This window comes from Delphinus delphis, chromosome 1 (assembly GCF_949987515.2).
Source record: "Delphinus delphis chromosome 1, mDelDel1.2, whole genome shotgun sequence".
In the NCBI taxonomy this organism is placed as follows: domain Eukaryota; kingdom Metazoa; phylum Chordata; class Mammalia; order Artiodactyla; family Delphinidae; genus Delphinus; species Delphinus delphis.
In genome coordinates, this window is record NC_082683.1 from 34,728,923 (window position 1) to 34,745,912 (window position 16,990).

Sequence of the window (16,990 nt, forward strand, 5' to 3'; positions counted from 1 at the left end):
ATAAGCTCCTCTTCCCAAGATCCTTACCGTAATCACATCTTTTGCCCGATACACGAACACTCACAGGTTCCAGGGATTTGATTTGGATATCTTGGGGGTACCAATTTCACCCCCCGACACCACTACCTTCCTTCCAGTGGCCTCTGAACTGTGGGGGAAGGAGCAGCAGGCTCTTTCCTTATTCCATCCTGAGAGTAGAGGGGAAACTGGAGATGTCAAGAAGGAGAACCATTATGGCCTCCTACTTATTTAGTCATTGTATTACATTGGGCGCCATAACAAAAGACTGCAGACTCTTGGGCTTAAACCACAGAAATTAATTTTCTCACTGTTCTGAAGGCTGCATCTCTGAGGTCAGCGTGCCAGTATAGTTGGTTTCTGGTGAGAGCTCTCTGCCTGGGCTGTAGACAGCGGCCTTGTTGCCATGTCACCCGCCACATAGCCTTTCTTCTGTTTGCACTAGGGGCGGGGGGTGGAGGGGAGGCTCTCTAGTGTCTTTTCTTTTGGCCGCACGGGCACGGCTTGTGGGATCTTAGTTCCCTGACCAGGGATTGAACCCGGGCCCTCGGCAGTGAGAGCACGGAGTCCTAACCACAGTAAAAAGTGCCAGGGAATTCCCTAATGTCTTTTCTTTTAAGGACACTAATCCTTATCAGATCAGGGCCACCTTATGATCTCATTTAACCTTAATTATTATACTTCCTTAGAGTCCCATCTCCAAATACAGCCCCACTAGGGGTTAGGGTTTCAACATAGGAATTTTAGGGAGACACATTCAGTCCATAACAGACACTTCTGCTTATGTTCTTATTGAATCATCTCAACTATATTGTCAGGTAGAGATTAGTATTCCTATATGACAGGTGAGGGGAACTGAGGCTTGTGGATGAAGTAACTTGCCAAGTGACCCCCCAGCTGAGCGTCAGAGTCAGGAGTCAAAACCAGGTTGGCCTGGCTCTGGAGTCCATGCTGATTCCACTGCCCCCGGCTCCACTGGGAGCTTCCGAGCTAAGCCTCCAGTTTTCCCCTCCACACGCTGCTGTCACTGCCGCTGCCTTCCACTGAAGTGCAAACTCAGACTTCACAGCTTCTTTACAGCAGCACCTCGTCATCTTCAGCCCTCAAGAACCCCAGATACACTCAGGACTCTCGGCTGTCTGGAAGAAGGCAGTCACGGGAGGAAGGAAGACTGGGCCCTTCCTTCTGGGCTTCCCTGTGTCTGTGCCGGCTTGAGCCCGGCAGGGGAGGGGGCGTGGTCTGAGGAGAATGGCCTGGGGGAGGGGCCATGGAGAAATCCCTTCTCCCCTGGGAGTTAGGAGATTTTTTTTTTTTTAGTTGAGGTTCAAGCAGGACATCCTCCATGAGTGATCTCTGGCAGTCCTTTCTGGACCTCAGTTTCCTCATCCGTCTAACGGGAGGATTCAGTTAACCTGTAAGATATGTTCGTGTCCTGAACCTCTATGATTTAAATTACTGTCATAATGACCAAAGCCCTCATATTTGCACAGCCCTGCCTGGTTAACAAAATGCTTTCACTCATCACTTACCATTCAAGGACCCTTTTCTTCCACTCACTGTCACGTGCTTCACCATGTGTTGGGCATTGCTGGGCAATAGAGGGCCCAGAGAGACAGAGGGAGCCCCAATTCCTGTCCTTGGGGAACTGCTAAGTTCAGGTACAAAGGCAGATATAAAGGGAGTGGTGGCTAAGAGGTGTGTAGGTGAACAAAGAACGCTGGGTGCTGAGTGACGGTGCTCAGAGAGGGGTGGTGCTGCAGGTGACCCCACATCCTGTAAAGCAAAGCAAAGAAGGCCTTTTTTATTTTCCAAAGAAGGCATCTTGTCTCCATTCTTCAGACAGGGAAATTAAGGCTCGCAGAGAGAAATGACTACCTAAGGCCACCCAGCCAGGAAGTGGCCAGGCCCGCCTTCATTCCAGGTCCTTCTCCTTTGGCACAGTTGGCCTTTCACTGGAGGGGACACTGGGGTGGAGGATGGGAAGGAATTTGAGCCGGATACTGAAGACTCCTGTGAAGAGTTCTCAGTCTGGTGGGGAGGTGGACACATCAACACCCGTTCTTGATTGGCGGCGAGCACCGCTTGGCCACCTTGTGAATGTCCGGCCTTAGGCTGGGGCTCAAGCAAAGGGTTTTCTGGCCCCTGGGGGAGCTGTAGCCTGCTGGCGTGATGACACATACTAGGGCAAGACCAGTGACGATCCACAAAAAGTCCCAGCCTGGGCATGCCAAGGTTTTTCCACCCAAATAAATTAATGGCCTCGGACACTCATTCATTTATCCACTGAATTCACCCACTCATTTGTTCTTTCATTCCGTCACCAGATAGTATTGAGGGTACCTGTGTACTCAGCCCTGTGCCTGTTTGGATGGGGGGGCGGTCTTCCCTCCCTCTCTGAACACTGGTCCTGAGTCCTCAGCACCTGGGCTGCAGCCCGGCGCCTGCATGTGTGTACGTGCCTATTACTCATGGTCTAGACACCCGCAGGGCAGGGGCCTGGTCTCACTCCTCTCTAGCTGACAGAGGGGAGACTATACCAGGCTATGTGGCGCCTTGCCTCAGAGCTTCTGTCTGCTGCTCCCAGGGTTCCTCCTCCAGGAATGGGGGCTCTAGGCCAGGTTGCAAGGGTGGGGGGAGTGTGTGTGTGTGTGTATGTGAGCACAAGGGCCCCACTCCCTCGGTCTGCTGATCAGCTCCAAAGCAGAAGGGCAGAACTGGAGGGGCCCCAATCACAGGGAACAGCCCTCTTCCCCACTGTAATGATTAGAGAAGTGAGGCAGCCACTCCCTCGCCTCCCCTACAACCGCAAGGGGGCCTAGTCTCTTAGCTTCCTGTTCTTCTGTGGCTTTCACACCTATCCTGGGTGGTCCTCTGGCCTGCTTTGATGGGGGATGGGAGGTCCCTCGCACTGGGCTGGTGTGGTGGAAGAGGGCAGCCGCTCCCATCCAGAGGACATTCCCTCCCAAAGTGCTTTTGATCTCCAACTAGCCTGGCCCAATTCTCCTCTCCCACCTGCCGCAGGATTGCCTTGCATGGAGGACAAAGTGAGGGTCTGGGGAGTGAACAGGAGCGATAATCCCAAAGGATCATTCTAGGGTTCATTCTGTAGCCCTCCTTGACTTTCAGAATCTGGGTGGCTCCTGGGGAGCCCGAACGTACACGTGCATGTGTGAAATCAGATGGGAACATGGGTCTGTGGGGACAACACCCAGGCGCATGCGCGGGCGGGGCTACCTGTGTGTTTGCGGGACTGTGAGCGCCCACGAGGGCATCCTCTGGGCATGGTACGTGCAGAGGTGGAGCCACGGATGGCTTGAGAAGGCTTTGGTCTCCCTCTAACCTCTATCGGCGCCTCTCCCTTCCTTTGATGTGGACTGGACGATCTTGCGTAAAGAGCTGCTTGGAGACAGTTCCATCTGGGTTGACTCCTAGATAAGACATTCCGGAGCGCAGACTTGTGTACTTGAGTGCTCTTGTACATCAAATTCCGCTTAGAGGGCCTGGGGCACAGTCCCCATCCTCACACTGGGGGTGGGGGTGAGGTCGGGGCAAGTACAAAGGGGGCCCTGGCCTCGCTTCTCTCCTGCAAAAGACAGGATCGTGCCTTTCACTAGTCGCCTCGCCCCCACCCCTGTGGGACCGGGGCGGTCCCTTTGTCTGGGCCTCAGACATCCAGTCGGCCACACAAGGACCCCGCCTCCTTCCCGGGCCGTAGGGGCCCTGGGGAGGCCGCGGGAGGGAAAGCTGCGGGTGGAGGAGACCAACCTGGCCCGGACGGTGTGCTCTTGGGCTCCTGCCCACCCCGCCCCCCGCTTCGTTCCGTGGGGCACCCCCCAACCCTGGCGGGGCTGGTGGGGGGGCAGCGCGGTAGGTAGCGGGCAGGCCCCGCTCCGCCGCAACTCCTCCTTTGTACCTGCCGGGACACGCAGCAGACCAGCGACGAGAGCTACGTGCTGCAGCCCTCGGGGGCGGGGCGGGAGACGTCGGCCTCCCTCCATCTCCCCTCCCCCCATCTCCCTTCCCCTGCCGCTCCCTCCACCCCGCCGGCCCGGGGCCTCCCGGGCGTCTCTGGGCACCTGCTGCATCCCGCCCCTCCCCCGCGCACCACCCTCGTGGTGCTCGCAGACCATCCCCGGAGCCAGGCTTGGCCGGCCAGTCGGGGTCCAGGCGACCCTTATGCACGCAGTGCCCGCTTTGCCTCGCCCTCCCAGCGCCTGACCAACTCGCACCCCCAGACCTGGCTCAAAGGCTGCTTCTGGGAAGCTCTCTCAGTTTTAGCCACTCTCCTCGGGGTGCCCCCCGGGCACTGATCACTCCGGTCGAGGCTCGTCTGCCCTCAAGATCCAGGGTGGGGCCCGACCGCCGTACATACAAGTGTCTTCCCGGGGGGAGTGAAGGAGTGAAGTTGGAGACGGGTGGGAAGGAAAACCGAGATTTCCCGAGCCAGGCGTGGCCCTCTCCACGGCCCGAGCTGAGGTCCGAGCTTCCCTGTCAGCCCCGACTACTGACCCTGGGGCCTCCTCCGTGCCCTGAGACCCTCCATTTACATGACCTACTCAGCCCCACCTCTGGCCTCCCAGCCTTTGTTCAGGCTGTGCCTTCTGCCTGATACGCTCCCTCTCCAGCCGCAAGTGCAAACTGGACCCTTCCGAGGCCCGTCTCTCCCGGAGAAGCAGTACCTGATCCTTGGGGTTTGTCATCAGCGCAACCGGCTTTTGTGCCTGGTGCCGTACACATCACGTTGCATTTTCCCCTCGTTGTGACCCTGCAAGATAGTGAGTTGACAGACTTCCAGTGGCTGACCTGGGGTTTGAGCTCTGGGCTACAAAGACATCGAACACCAAAAGACATCCAAAGCATGCTTTCTCCCACCTCACACTGTTGCCTTGCTCTCCCAGGCCTTCCCCTGGGGACAACTGTTCCTCTGAACTGCTCACCATCTCCTTGTGTTCAGGCCAGAGCAGAGCAGGGCTGGGATGCTTGCTCTAGGGCTCAGTCTGGGTCCCCTGTGGTTTTGGGCCTCCTTGGGGAATTTCAGGGGTGAACGTGCTGGGCTGTGGGACGTGGGGGTGGGGGAAGGCAGCAAAAGGTGGTAGAGATGCTTTCCCAGGGAAAGCAAGGGCTAGTTTGAATGACAGAGGTTCCCTGGGGAGCAGAGGAAAGCTCTGAGGATGGGAATGTGGGAAGAGGAGGGTGAGAAGGGCGGGGAGGAAGCTGCTCGGGGCCCCATCTGCAGCAGCCCTTTCAAGTCCTGCTAAACCCGTAACAATGAAAGGAACTGACCTGGGACACCACAAGCAAAGGATGATTAACGTAATTCACCGAGGAAATACAAAAACCTCATGAAAATGTTAGAAATCCCGAAGTACAAATGAAAAGGAGATTCCGGCTTTTCTTACCTATAGAATTGGTCAAGAGAAAAAAATAATGAAAACACCAGATGTTGGTAAAGCGTGGGGAAGTCAGTGCCCTTTTCTCTGCTGAGGAGATAAATTATACCGCGTTTCTGCGGGAACTTTTGCACATTATTTTATATACAAAAGCTTTTTAAAAGAGTTATGCTTTGATTTAGCAATTCTACTTCCAGGATGTACCCTAAAATCAAAGATTTTTTTCATCCCAGTCTTATTTATAACTGGGGAAAATTGGAAATTCCTGAAATGTTCAACGAGAGGGAATTGGGTAAATAGATGATGCCACATTCACAGGTGGGAGGCTGTGCAGAAATTAAATATCATGCTCTTGAAGGACATTAAAGAGATGAGGAAACACTCAAGATGTGCTGGTAAGTGAAAAGGGGAAGTTATAAAGCAGCATGAATCCAATGTCTATATAAATATGCACTCTATGTACCGTAGATAGTGCCGGACTGGGCGCTCTACCCTGTGCTAAGAACTTCACCCAGTCTCTCAGTCAAGCATCACAGCAGCCTTGCAAGGGAGATTCTAGTAACTGCAAGGGGGCAAAAAGAGACTAAAAGGAAATTCAATAAAATGTAAACAGTAAAATAAGAGGGCATGTGTGTACCCGCCCCCTCCAAGAATTCACTTCCAAAGAGGGCATGTGGTTTTAATTTTCTTATTTATACTGTCTGATCCTTTCTAAATTTTCTTCAGTAGAAATATAGAATAATAATAAAAACATTAGCAATTTAAAAATCACAACAATCATGTGTTCAAAAATATCTTCAGGATCTCTTCTTTTTGGGGTGGGTAGCAGTTTTCTCTTAGTGTTCATTTCCTGGGGCTGCTGTAACGAAGTACCACAAACAGTGGCTTAAAAAAACAAACAAGCAAAACAAACCCAAAATCTGTTGTTTCACAGTCTGGAAGTTAGAAGTCTGAAATCAAGGTGTTGGCAGGGTTGACTCCTTCTCAGGGTTGTGAGAGCAGGATCTGTTCCAGGCCTTTTAGCTGCTGGTAGCCTCTGGTGTTCCTTGTCTAGTTTCTCCTTGTGTGACTTCACCTTCTCTCTTGGAATATCTGTCTCTGTGTCCAAGTTTCTCCTTTTTATAAGGACACCAGTCATATTGGATTAGGACCCACCCTAATGACCTCATTAAAGTTGATTACCTCTTTAAAGAACCTACCTCCAAATAAGGTCACATTCTAAGGGACGAGGGGTTAGGACTTGAACATATGAATTTGGTGGGAACACAATTCAACCTATCACACTGTTCAGCTGGTGTCGCTCCTTCTGAGATGAGTGTGGTAGGGAAGTGGGGGTGGGGAGCCCTCCCTAGGAGGGAGAGTCTATGTTCCTGGACATTCTGGGTCCCACTGGACTTGCCCCACTGTGTGACCTTGGAAAGGTCGTTGTTGGGTTTCAGTTTCCTCTTTTGTAGATTCTGCCTGGTATTTCTTACCTTGCAGGGCTGTTGTGAATGTAGTGATAGGTGAGAAGTGGCTTCCATGGGGCCTGGCACATAGTCTTTCCAGGAAGTGTCCTCCTTCTCCCTTCTCAGTGAAGGTAGCTGGGTGAGCATGGGCCCAGGGACAATCATATAGGGCTTGGTTCAAATTCTAGTCCCATCCCTCACTAGCTGCATGGTCCCTGTGAACCTGTTTCCTCATTTGTGAGATGGGAAAAATATCTATTCCCATTGAGCTGTTGTACTTTGCTATCTCTGGACATGGGAGCCTCATGGCAGGAGATGAATGAAGACTGGTGGAGAAAAGATTGGGAAAGCCAAAGCAGGTCAGGATGTTGTGGAAGGCAAGGTGAGAGGAAACGTCAACTGGTTGGGTCCAAGTTGGGTGTCATCTCCTTTAGAAAGTTTTCTTTGAACCTCACCACCTGGATTAGGCCTCACCTCCACTCCATCTAGGCTCCCACAGTCTCCTTGGCTGCCTTCTGTCATGGGATTATAGCTGCCTCTCTAGGACTAGAGAAGGCTCCTTGAAGGAAGAGACCATCACCAATCATACCTGTTAAAGTAGTAAATATGAATGAAAATAGTAAAACCCAGTGCTGACAGTGTTGCAGGGATCCATGCACACACTTAGTAGTGATATGTATCAACACAATCTTTCTAGAGAACTATCTGGCAATGCCTATTAAAAGCCACACACTTAAGTATAACCTTTGGCCAAGTAAAAGCAGTTTGGGGAATACATTCCAAGTAAATAATGGAAAGGAGAAAAACCCGCATTTGTCTAAGGATGTTTTGAGCTGACTATGCGTTGTGGGGAAAAGTGGCAATAACAGAGCAATGTGTAAGTAAATGACAAAGTATGGTAGATTGGTATACACTGTGACAATCAACACAGTCCAGCCAATAGTAACTGAGCACAAGCATGCTTCAGGTCCTGAACTCTCCCCTGGCCACCTGGGAATCTCTGTCACATCTGATGGGTAGACAGGCAGGGAAACAATCACTGTAGAGTGTGAGAGTGTGACAAGAGGAGTGGGGAAAAGTGCACATTGAGGGCTTAACCCCATGGGATGGAGGGTCAGGAGGGCTTCTTACGGGAGTAGATACCTGAGCTGGTTTAAGGCAGATGGTGGTGGGAAGGAGGATCTTCCAGGCAGTAGAAATAACCTTAGACAACGGTGCGGAACATTTGAAAAATGGCAAGTTGTAGGTGTGGCTGGAGGGTGGGATGTGTTCAGGGTTGTTGAGGCTGGAGAATCCGGCGGGGGCCAGATCATAAAGGGCTTTGAATGCTAGTTTGTGCTCTACCCAACAGAGGTAGGAAGCCAGCCATCTTTAAATGCCTGAGCAAGGACATCATCATTGTGATTTAGGAGACTCAGGCTGTAGCAGTCTGGAGGATGGACTGGGGAGGCCAACAGTCAGGGCTCAGGCAAGACAGGGCGGCAAGGCCTGGGGATGGAGAGAGCGGGCAGGCTCACAAAGTACTTAGGACGCAGAAGACACAGCGATTGGTGATTGGCAGGATGTCGGGGAGAGGCAGAGGCAGATTTGTGGCTGGTGGTGCCAATCACCAAGTAGGGAACACGGAAGGAGGAGTCTGGGGCGGAGTAAGGTGAATCCAGTTTTGGATCTGTAAGTGGTTGGAGGGAGAAGCAGTACTCTGGAAAGTCTCTTGAGAAAGATCCAAGAGGTAGAAAACCAGGAAGACTATCTCAGAAGCCCAGGGAGGAGAGTGGAAAAAGGGCGACTGTATAAAAGAGTGCCCACTTCTGGGCGGGGCCTCAAGGGTGTCTCTTCATGTGTCCAGATAGAGGATGCCCCAGGCCCTCCCTGGGCTCCCGGCCTCCTCACCGGGGGGCTCTGTGTGTCCTTTGGTAACCTCAGTCACCTGTGTGTCATTCAGTAACCCTAAGGCCTTTCTGGGTCTCAGTTTCTTCTTCCACGCAAGGGGCATCATAATTCTGCCTGCCCCCGCAGCAGTAGTCAGAGCTTCAGATGAGAAGCTGCAGAAAGTGCCCCATCAACTGCCCAGCGGATGATCTCTGACTCAGCCCTTTTAAGTCTCAGCCTCCTCCAGAGGCTTGTTGGTTATGTTTTCTCTTGTCTTTGGTGGTTCCTTGGCTCAGCCTTTTCTCCTCCAACGATGTGTCTGTTCTGACTTGTTCTGTGGCTGCCGTCAGTCTGTGGCTGACCCATCCCTGGATTTACTGAGTCATCCGTTTAGACTTGATGTGTTGAAGGTGACCCTGTTCTGGGGCCTGCTCCTTGCTCCACTGTCCCTCCCGTCTCTTCCCTGCGTCTTCAAGGTCTTCCCCTTTCTCTGTTATCCTTCCCCCTCCCCCCACCTCGACTCAAGTTTCTACCATATTTTAAAAGAGGAACAAAAATTCCTCTTCTACTTAGCCCCCCTCCAGCTCCCTCTCTATTTGTATTTTTTCTTCACCAAATCTCTGTCAATAATTATCTACATTTCTTTACCCCCCCCGTCTTTTTATTTTTTAACTTTTTATTTTATATTGGAGAACAGTTGATTAACCACGTTGTGTTAGTTTCAGGTGTACAGCAAAGTGATTCAGTTTTATATATGTATACATGTATCTCTTCTTTCTCAAATTCTTCTCCCATTTAGGTTGTTATGTAATATTGAACAGAGTTCCCTGTGCTGTACAGTAGGTCCTTGTTGGTTACCCATTTTATTTATTTATTTTTAACATCTTTATTGGAGTATAATTGCTTTACAATGGCGTGTTAGTTTCTGCTGTATAACAAAGTGAAACAGCTATACATATACATGCATCCCCATATCTTCTCCCTCTTGCATCTCCCTCCCACTTTCCCTGTCCCACCCCTCTAGGTGGACACAAAGCACCAACCTGATCTCCCTGTGCCATGCAGCTGCTTCCCACTAGCTATCTATTTTACATTTGGTAGTGTATATATGTCCAGGCCACTCTCCAACTTTGTCCCAGCTTACCTTTCCCCCTCCCTGTGTCCTCAAGTCCATTCTCTACGCCTGTGTCTTTATTTCTGTCCTGCCCCTAGGTTCTTCAGAATTGTTTTTTTTTTTTTTTTTTTTAGATTCCATATATATGTGTTAGCATACGGTGTTTGTTTTTCTCTTTCTGACTTACTTCACTCTGTATGACCGTCGCTAGGTCCATCCACCTCACCACAAATGACTATTCGTTTCTTTTTATGGCTGAGTAATATTCCATTGGATATATGTGCCACATCTTCTTTATCCATTCATCTGTTGATGGACACTTAGGTTGCTTCCATGTCCTGGCTATTGTAAATAGAGCTGCAATGAACATTGTGGTACATGACTCTTTTTGAATTATGGTTTTCTCAGGGTATATGCCCAGTAGTGGGATTGCTGGGTCATATGGTAGTTATATTTTTTAGTTTTTTGAGGAACCTCCATACTGTTCTCCATAGTGGCTGTATCAATTTACATTCCCACCAACTGTGTAAGAGGGTTCCCTTTTCTCCACACCCTCTCCAGCATTCATTGTTTGTAGATTTTTTGATGATGGCCATTCTGACCGGTGTGAGGTGTTACCTCATTGTAGTTTTGATTTGCATTTCTCTAATGATTTGTGATGTTGAACATCCTTTCATGTGTTTGTTGGCAGCCTGTATATCTTCTTTGGAGAAATGTCTGCTTAGGTCTTCTGCCCATTTTTGGATTGGGTTGTTTGTTTTTTTGATATTGAGCTGTATGAACTGTATATTTTGGAGCTTATTCCTTTGTCAGTTGCTTCATTTCCAAATATTTTCTCCCATTCTGAGGGTTGTCTTTTCATCTTGTTTATGGTTTCCTTTGCTGTGCAAAAGCTTTTAAGTTTAATTAGGTCCCATTTGTTTATTTTTGGTTTTATTTCCCTTTCTCTAGGAGGTGGGTCAGAAAGGATCTTGCTGTGATTTATGTCAGAGAGTGTTCTGCCTGTGTTTTCCTCTAAGAATTTTATAGTGTCTGGCCTTACATTTAGGTCTTTAATCCATTTTGAGTTTATTTTTGCATATGGTGTTAGGGAGTGATCTAATTTCATTCTTTTACATGTAGCTGTCCAGTTTTCACAGCACCACTTATTGAAGAGGCTGTCTTTTCTCCGTTGTATATTCTTGCCTCCTTTATCAAAGATAAGGTGACCATATGTGCCTGGGTTTATCTCTGGGCATTCTATCCTGTTCCATTGATCTATATTTCTGTTTTTGTGCCAGTATCATACTGTCTTGATTACTGTAGCTTTGTAGTAGAGTCTGAAGTCAGGGAGCCTGATTCCTCCAGCTCCATTTTTCTTTCTCAAGATTGCTTTGGCTATTCGAGGTCTTTTGTGTTTCCATACAAATTGTGAAATTTTTTGTTCTAGTTCTGTGAAAAATGTCATTGAGGGCTTCCCTGGTGGCGCAGTGGTTGGGAGTCCACCTGCCAATGCAGGGGACACAGGTTCGTGTCCCGGTCCGGGAAGATCCCACATGCTGCGGAGCGGCTGGGCCCGTGAGCCATGGCTGCTGAGCCTGCGCATCCGGAGCCTGTGCTCTGCAACGGGAGATGCCACGACAGTGAGAGGCCCGTGTACCGCAAAAAAGAAAAAAAAAAAGTCATTGATAGTTGGATAGGGATTGCATTGAATCTGTAGATTGCTTTGGGTAGTGTAGTCCCTTTGTCTTTAAAAAAAAAAATCTGTTTTCCCTTCTCTCCCTTTGCCCTTTGTCTCATTTCTTTGCAATCTGGCTTCCACTCCCACCTCTCCCATGAAACTCTTTTTTTTTCTTTTTTTTTTGCGGTACGCGGGCCTCTCACTGTTGTGGCGTCTCCCGTTGTGGAGCACAGGCTCCGGACACGCAGGCTCAGCGGCCATGGCTCACGGGCCCAGTCGCTCCATGGCATGTGGGATCTTCCCGGACCGGGGCACGAACCCATGACCCCTGCATCGGCAGGCGAACTCTCAACCGCTGCGCCACCAGGGAAGCCCCCGTGAAACTATTTTTAATGATCATTGTGGAAGTTTGAATGCTGGCCCCTGAAACGATATGTCCAAGTCCTAAACTGTGGAGCCTATGAAAGTGAACATATTTGGAAAAAAGGGTCTTTGCAGATGTAATTCAGTTAAGGCCCTCAGGATGAGATCAGCCTGGATTTAGGGTGGGCCTTACATATGATGACAGGTATCTTTACAAGAGGAAGGCAGAGGGAGATATGATGCTGGGGTACAGAAAGGAAGGCCATGAGATTGCAGAGGCAGAGAATGGACTTATACACCCATAAACCAAGAAACTTCAAGGATTGCTGGCAGCCATAAGAAGCAAGGGGGTTCTTGGGCAGAAGCTCAGAAGGAGTCAACCCTGAAGACACCTTAATGTCAGACTTCTGGCCTCGAGAGCTGTGAGACAATACACTGCTGTGGTTATAAACCCCTCAGCTGTGGTGACTTATAGGCAGTCCAAGAAGCTAATTCAGTAATGATAAGAGCCCCCAACCTTATGGAGTACCTACCCTGTGCCGGGCACAGGTTTAAGTGCCTTACATGTATTACTTCACTGAATTCCCCAACCCAATGAAGTAGATGTGCAGTAATAAAAGCAATGTCAACATGTAACCAGATACTGAGGGTTTGCCATGTCTCTGGCATTTAAAACTTGAACCCTCGGGGCTTCCCTGGTGGCACACTGGTTGAGAATCTGCCTGCCAATGCAGGGGAGATGGGTTCGAGCCCTGGTCTGGGAAGATCCCACATGCTGCGGAGCAACTAGACCCGTGAGCTGCAACTACTGAGCCTGCGCGTCTGGAGCCTGTGCTCCGCAACAAGAGAAGCCGTGATAGTGAGAGGCCCACGCACTGCGATGAAGAGTGGCCCCTGCTAGCCGCAACTGGAGAAAGCCCTCGCACAGAAACGAAGACCCAACACAGCCAAAATAAATAAATAATTAAAAAAATTGAACCCTCCACCTGAGCAGTATGTTTTATTATTTTTCTCTTTTACAGATGAGGAGCCTGCAGACCAAAAACTTATGTAATTTGATCAAGCTTACACAACGAGCATGTAGTAGAGCCAAGATTCCAACCCTGATAATTCCTGTGGGTGCCCTTAACGACTTTGCCCTTCTTCTCAGGCCACTGGTGGAGAGGCAGCCAAAAAGGCTGAGGGGTGAACTGACCCAGAACTGTGTTTTGTACAATTGGAGGGGTGGAAGGGGCCAAGGGACTGGTGAGTTTGGGGAAAGCCTTGTGGGGTTGGTAGGGTAGGTGTGGCTTGGAGGAGCCAAGAGACAGGGAAAAGGAGATTGGAGAGCTTGATAACCTCCTAGAGCAGATGCCTCTGAAGCAAGAGGGTGAGAAGTGTTTGTGGTCACCCTGGGGACCTGGAGTTGAAGATCCCAGAGACTGAGCCATTCTGGGTGATGATAGGTCTAGTTGTGGCCATGGAGTAAGCCACTGAACGAAAGTGGGGCAGTGGGGGTAGGGGGTGGGGGGGTGGTGGGAAAATGGTCCCTAGACGCCACATGGTCAAGAGACCTGGAGGGCAAATTGCATCCCGAGGGACCTGAGAGACTGCTCCTGAGTTCAAAGGGTTAAGCAATCACTCTTTGTGCTTATCATAGAATCAATGAAACCCGAGCTGGTTCTTGAAAAATAGATAGGGGATGACAGCCATGGAAAGCAAGAAGCGCTTCTAGGTAACAGGCCCAGAAAGAAGAAACACATGGAAGGGTGAATGTATGGGGCATCTAGTTTATAGTTTAAGTTGGCTAGAGTTTAGGGTGCATGAAATGGTGTGATGGGACTTGAGCTTTGAAAGTGTCCTAACTTGGGTACCCTCCAGAGCTGTTGCTGATTTAGGATTTAGGTGTCAGTACTGTATTTGAGAGGATGTCCCCAGGACTTCCCTGGCAGTCCAGTCATTAGGATTCAGCGCTTTCACTGCTGAGGGCCCAGGTTCAATCCCTGGTTGGGGAACTAAGACCCTGCAAGCCGCGAAGTGTAGCCACAGAAAAAAAACAACAAAAAAAAGAAGTGTCCTACGGAGGCATGAGGAAGCTGGAGTATTTGTCTATCAAATCTGATCAGTCCCGTGATCCTGCTCAGATGGTTGAGACTGTTCCTGCTGCCAAGAGAAAGCTTTTGGGCAAAGAGGTGTGGGTGCTTGACGTAGGACACTACCAGTGTGTACAGGAGCTCCTCGCCAAATCTGCAGGCGATGTTCAAGATGCACTGAGGGGATACAGGTGGGGTACCAGTAGCACCTGCTGTAGAAAGAAAAGCTGAAAAGAGTTCGTGGGACCCCTGCAGTCCCTACTAGAGATTTGCTGTTTACTTGTTAGGAAATGGCAAGCCATGGGAATTTTCTGAACTTCAGGGGCTGCTCCTCAAAGCTGCTGCCAGCCCCACAATGTGCTGCAGGGGAGAGGGAAGAGGAAGATGGACGGGAGGAGCTGGCCTGGTGAAAGGGTGTTGCAGAGGCTAAATGGACAGAATTTGGTAACTGATTGGGTTGGAGTGGAGCAGGGGAAAGAGGAGGTTATCAAGACGATGCTCTGTCTCATAGGAATAGTAACACCTTCAGGACATGTCTTGTTCAGGAAGCATCAAAAGAGGAACATGGTACTGAACACACCAGAAATCGTTCCTGAGTTAGTTAGCTGAGTTTCACCTACATTTGGTGTCCTTAAAAAATTATCAAGTCCATTTTAAAGCACCTACTATGTGCCGTGTGCTTTGTCTACATTATCACTTGTCTCTCACAGACGTACTGGCAGGTAGGCACTATTATTATTCCATTTTATACGTGGGGAAACAAAGACTTAGGGAGGCTGAATCATGGGCACACACGGCGTCGCACACAATAAGTGGAGATCAGATCTTTTTGACAAAGCTCTTTCTCTACACTCCATCTACCTGCACATGTCATAACGGTCTCAGGGAAATAAGTAAAATGCCAGCAACAGTCCTGGGTCAAGACTCAGCCTTTTAGCTTCTAAAGGATGTTTGCTCATGAGTGTGCCAAGTTCTGGAGAGAACTTCGAGAGTGAGACAGACAGCATCCCCACTGGACAGATGAGAAGGCCAAGGTCCAGAGACATGACACAAAGCTTGTCCCTACCACTTGACCCAAATTGCATTCTCGGACCTTTCCCATCCTGGACGCACATGTCAGCAGGGAGGTCAGAGAGGAGAAGGAGAGCCAGTGGAGTCTGACCAAAGACCGTAACTGGGAGAAGGAGAGGAGGGGGCGTTGGAAGCTCATCTGGGTCCAGGCATTCAAACACTATTATCAGGAGCCTTTCTCTCCAACTTTAGGCTCAGCTTTCTTCTGTATTGGCTTCATTTTTAGAAGGGCTTTCTTTGCGCTTAGCAGCCCACACAAAAAGAGCATTTCTCGGGCTTCCCTGGTGGCGCAGCAGTTGAGAGTCCTCTTGCCGATGCAGGGGACACGGGTTCGTGCCCCGGTCCGGGAAGATCCCACATGCCGCGGAGCGGCTGAGCCTGTAAGCCGTGGCTGCTGAGCCTGCGCGTCTGGAGCCTGTGCTCCGCAACGGGAGAGGCCACAACAGTGAGAGGCCCGCGTAACGCAAAAAAAAAAAAAAAAAAAAGAGCATTTCTCCCTTAACACATCCAGCAAGATAGACTTTCAGTGGCTCGGTTGGGGTATGTGCCCATCTCTGGACCAAGCATATTGTACGTAGGGTGATTGAACCTGCTAACTGGTCACACAGGTTATGTACCCAGCTCCGAAACCAAGAGAAAAGATAAGCCCACCCAAACCCAAAGGGAAGTCAGATGTTATCTTTGTCCAGACACTGAACAGAAAGAAGCAACAGATACCTTCTATACTATGACCCCCACCCCCATTCTCCAGGTAAAGAAACTGAGGCTCAGCAAAACAGAAGTGCCTTGCCAAAGTTTATACTAGTATCTGGTATGGCAGAATATTTTTTTTAAAATAAATTTATTTATTTTTGGCTGCGTTGGGTCTTTGTTGCTGCGCGCGGGCTTTCTCTAGCTGCGGCGAGCGGGGGCTACTCTTAGTTGTGGTGCGCGGGCTTCTCACTGCGGTCGCTTCTCTTGTGGAGCACGGGCTCTAGGGCGCACAGGCTTCAGTAGTTGTGGCACGCAGCCTCAGTAGTTGTGGCTTGCGGGCTTAGTTGCTCCACGGCATGTGGAATCTTCCCAGACCAGGGCTCGAACCCATGTCCCCTGCACTGGCAGGCGGATTCTTAACCACTGCGCCATCAGGGAAGTCCCTGGTATGGCAGAATTTGAACCCAGGTGTCTCTCTCTGTAACCTGTGCTCCTCTAGGGCAGCGAACACGGTCTTTCTCCTTCCTGGGTCTCCCCCTGCACTCCCCCTCCAGATCTTAGCCCATAATGGGTCCTCTATCCCAGTGCTACTCAAAATGTGGTCCATAGAATATGCTGGTCTGCACACTCTTTGTTACCAGTCCATTGTGAGTTAAGTATCAACGTTCTGAGTAAGCATTTAGAAACATTTTGCAGCAATTTGAAATCCAAGTGTGGTAGTACAAAAAGATAGGTCTGAGGTACATTGTAAATAATTTGAGAAGCATCGCTCTATCTGGTTATCTCTTTTTTAAAAAATATTTCACATTCTCCTCCATTATAGGTTATTACAAGATACTGAGTAGAGTCCCCTATGCTATACAGTAGGTCCTTGTTGGTTATCTATTTTATATACAGTAGTGTGTATATTTTAATCCCAAACTCCTAATTTATCCCACTCCCTCCACCACCACTGGTAACCACAAGTTTGTTTTCTGTCTGTTAGTCTATTTCTGTTTTGTAAATAAGTTCATTTGTATCTTTTTTATAGATTCCCCATATGTGATATCATATGATATTTGTCTTTCTCTGTCTGACTTACTTCACTTAGTATGATCATCTCTAGGTCCATCCATGTTGCTACAATGACATTATTCCATTCTTTCTTTTATGACTGAGTAATATTCCATCGTGTGTATGTATATATGTATCTCACATCTTCTTTATCCATTCATCCATCGATGGACATTTAGGTTGTTTCTATGTCTTGGCTATTGTAAATAGTGCTGCTATGAACATTGGGGTCCATGCAT

General features: G+C 49.4%; 1 long non-coding RNA gene across 1 annotated transcript; it reads right to left on the reverse strand.

The window, feature by feature from the left end:
- Positions 1–334: 334 nt before the first annotated feature.
- Positions 335–6,478, reverse strand: LOC132420170 (uncharacterized). The gene is made up of 6 exons (XR_009518324.1): positions 6,322–6,478; positions 5,302–5,417; positions 4,698–4,783; positions 3,253–3,446; positions 1,548–1,791; positions 335–1,430 (listed from the first exon to the last, which is right to left on the reverse strand). It is a non-coding gene; the product is annotated as an uncharacterized lncRNA (long non-coding RNA).
- Between the last annotated feature and the right edge of the window lie 10,512 nt (positions 6,479–16,990).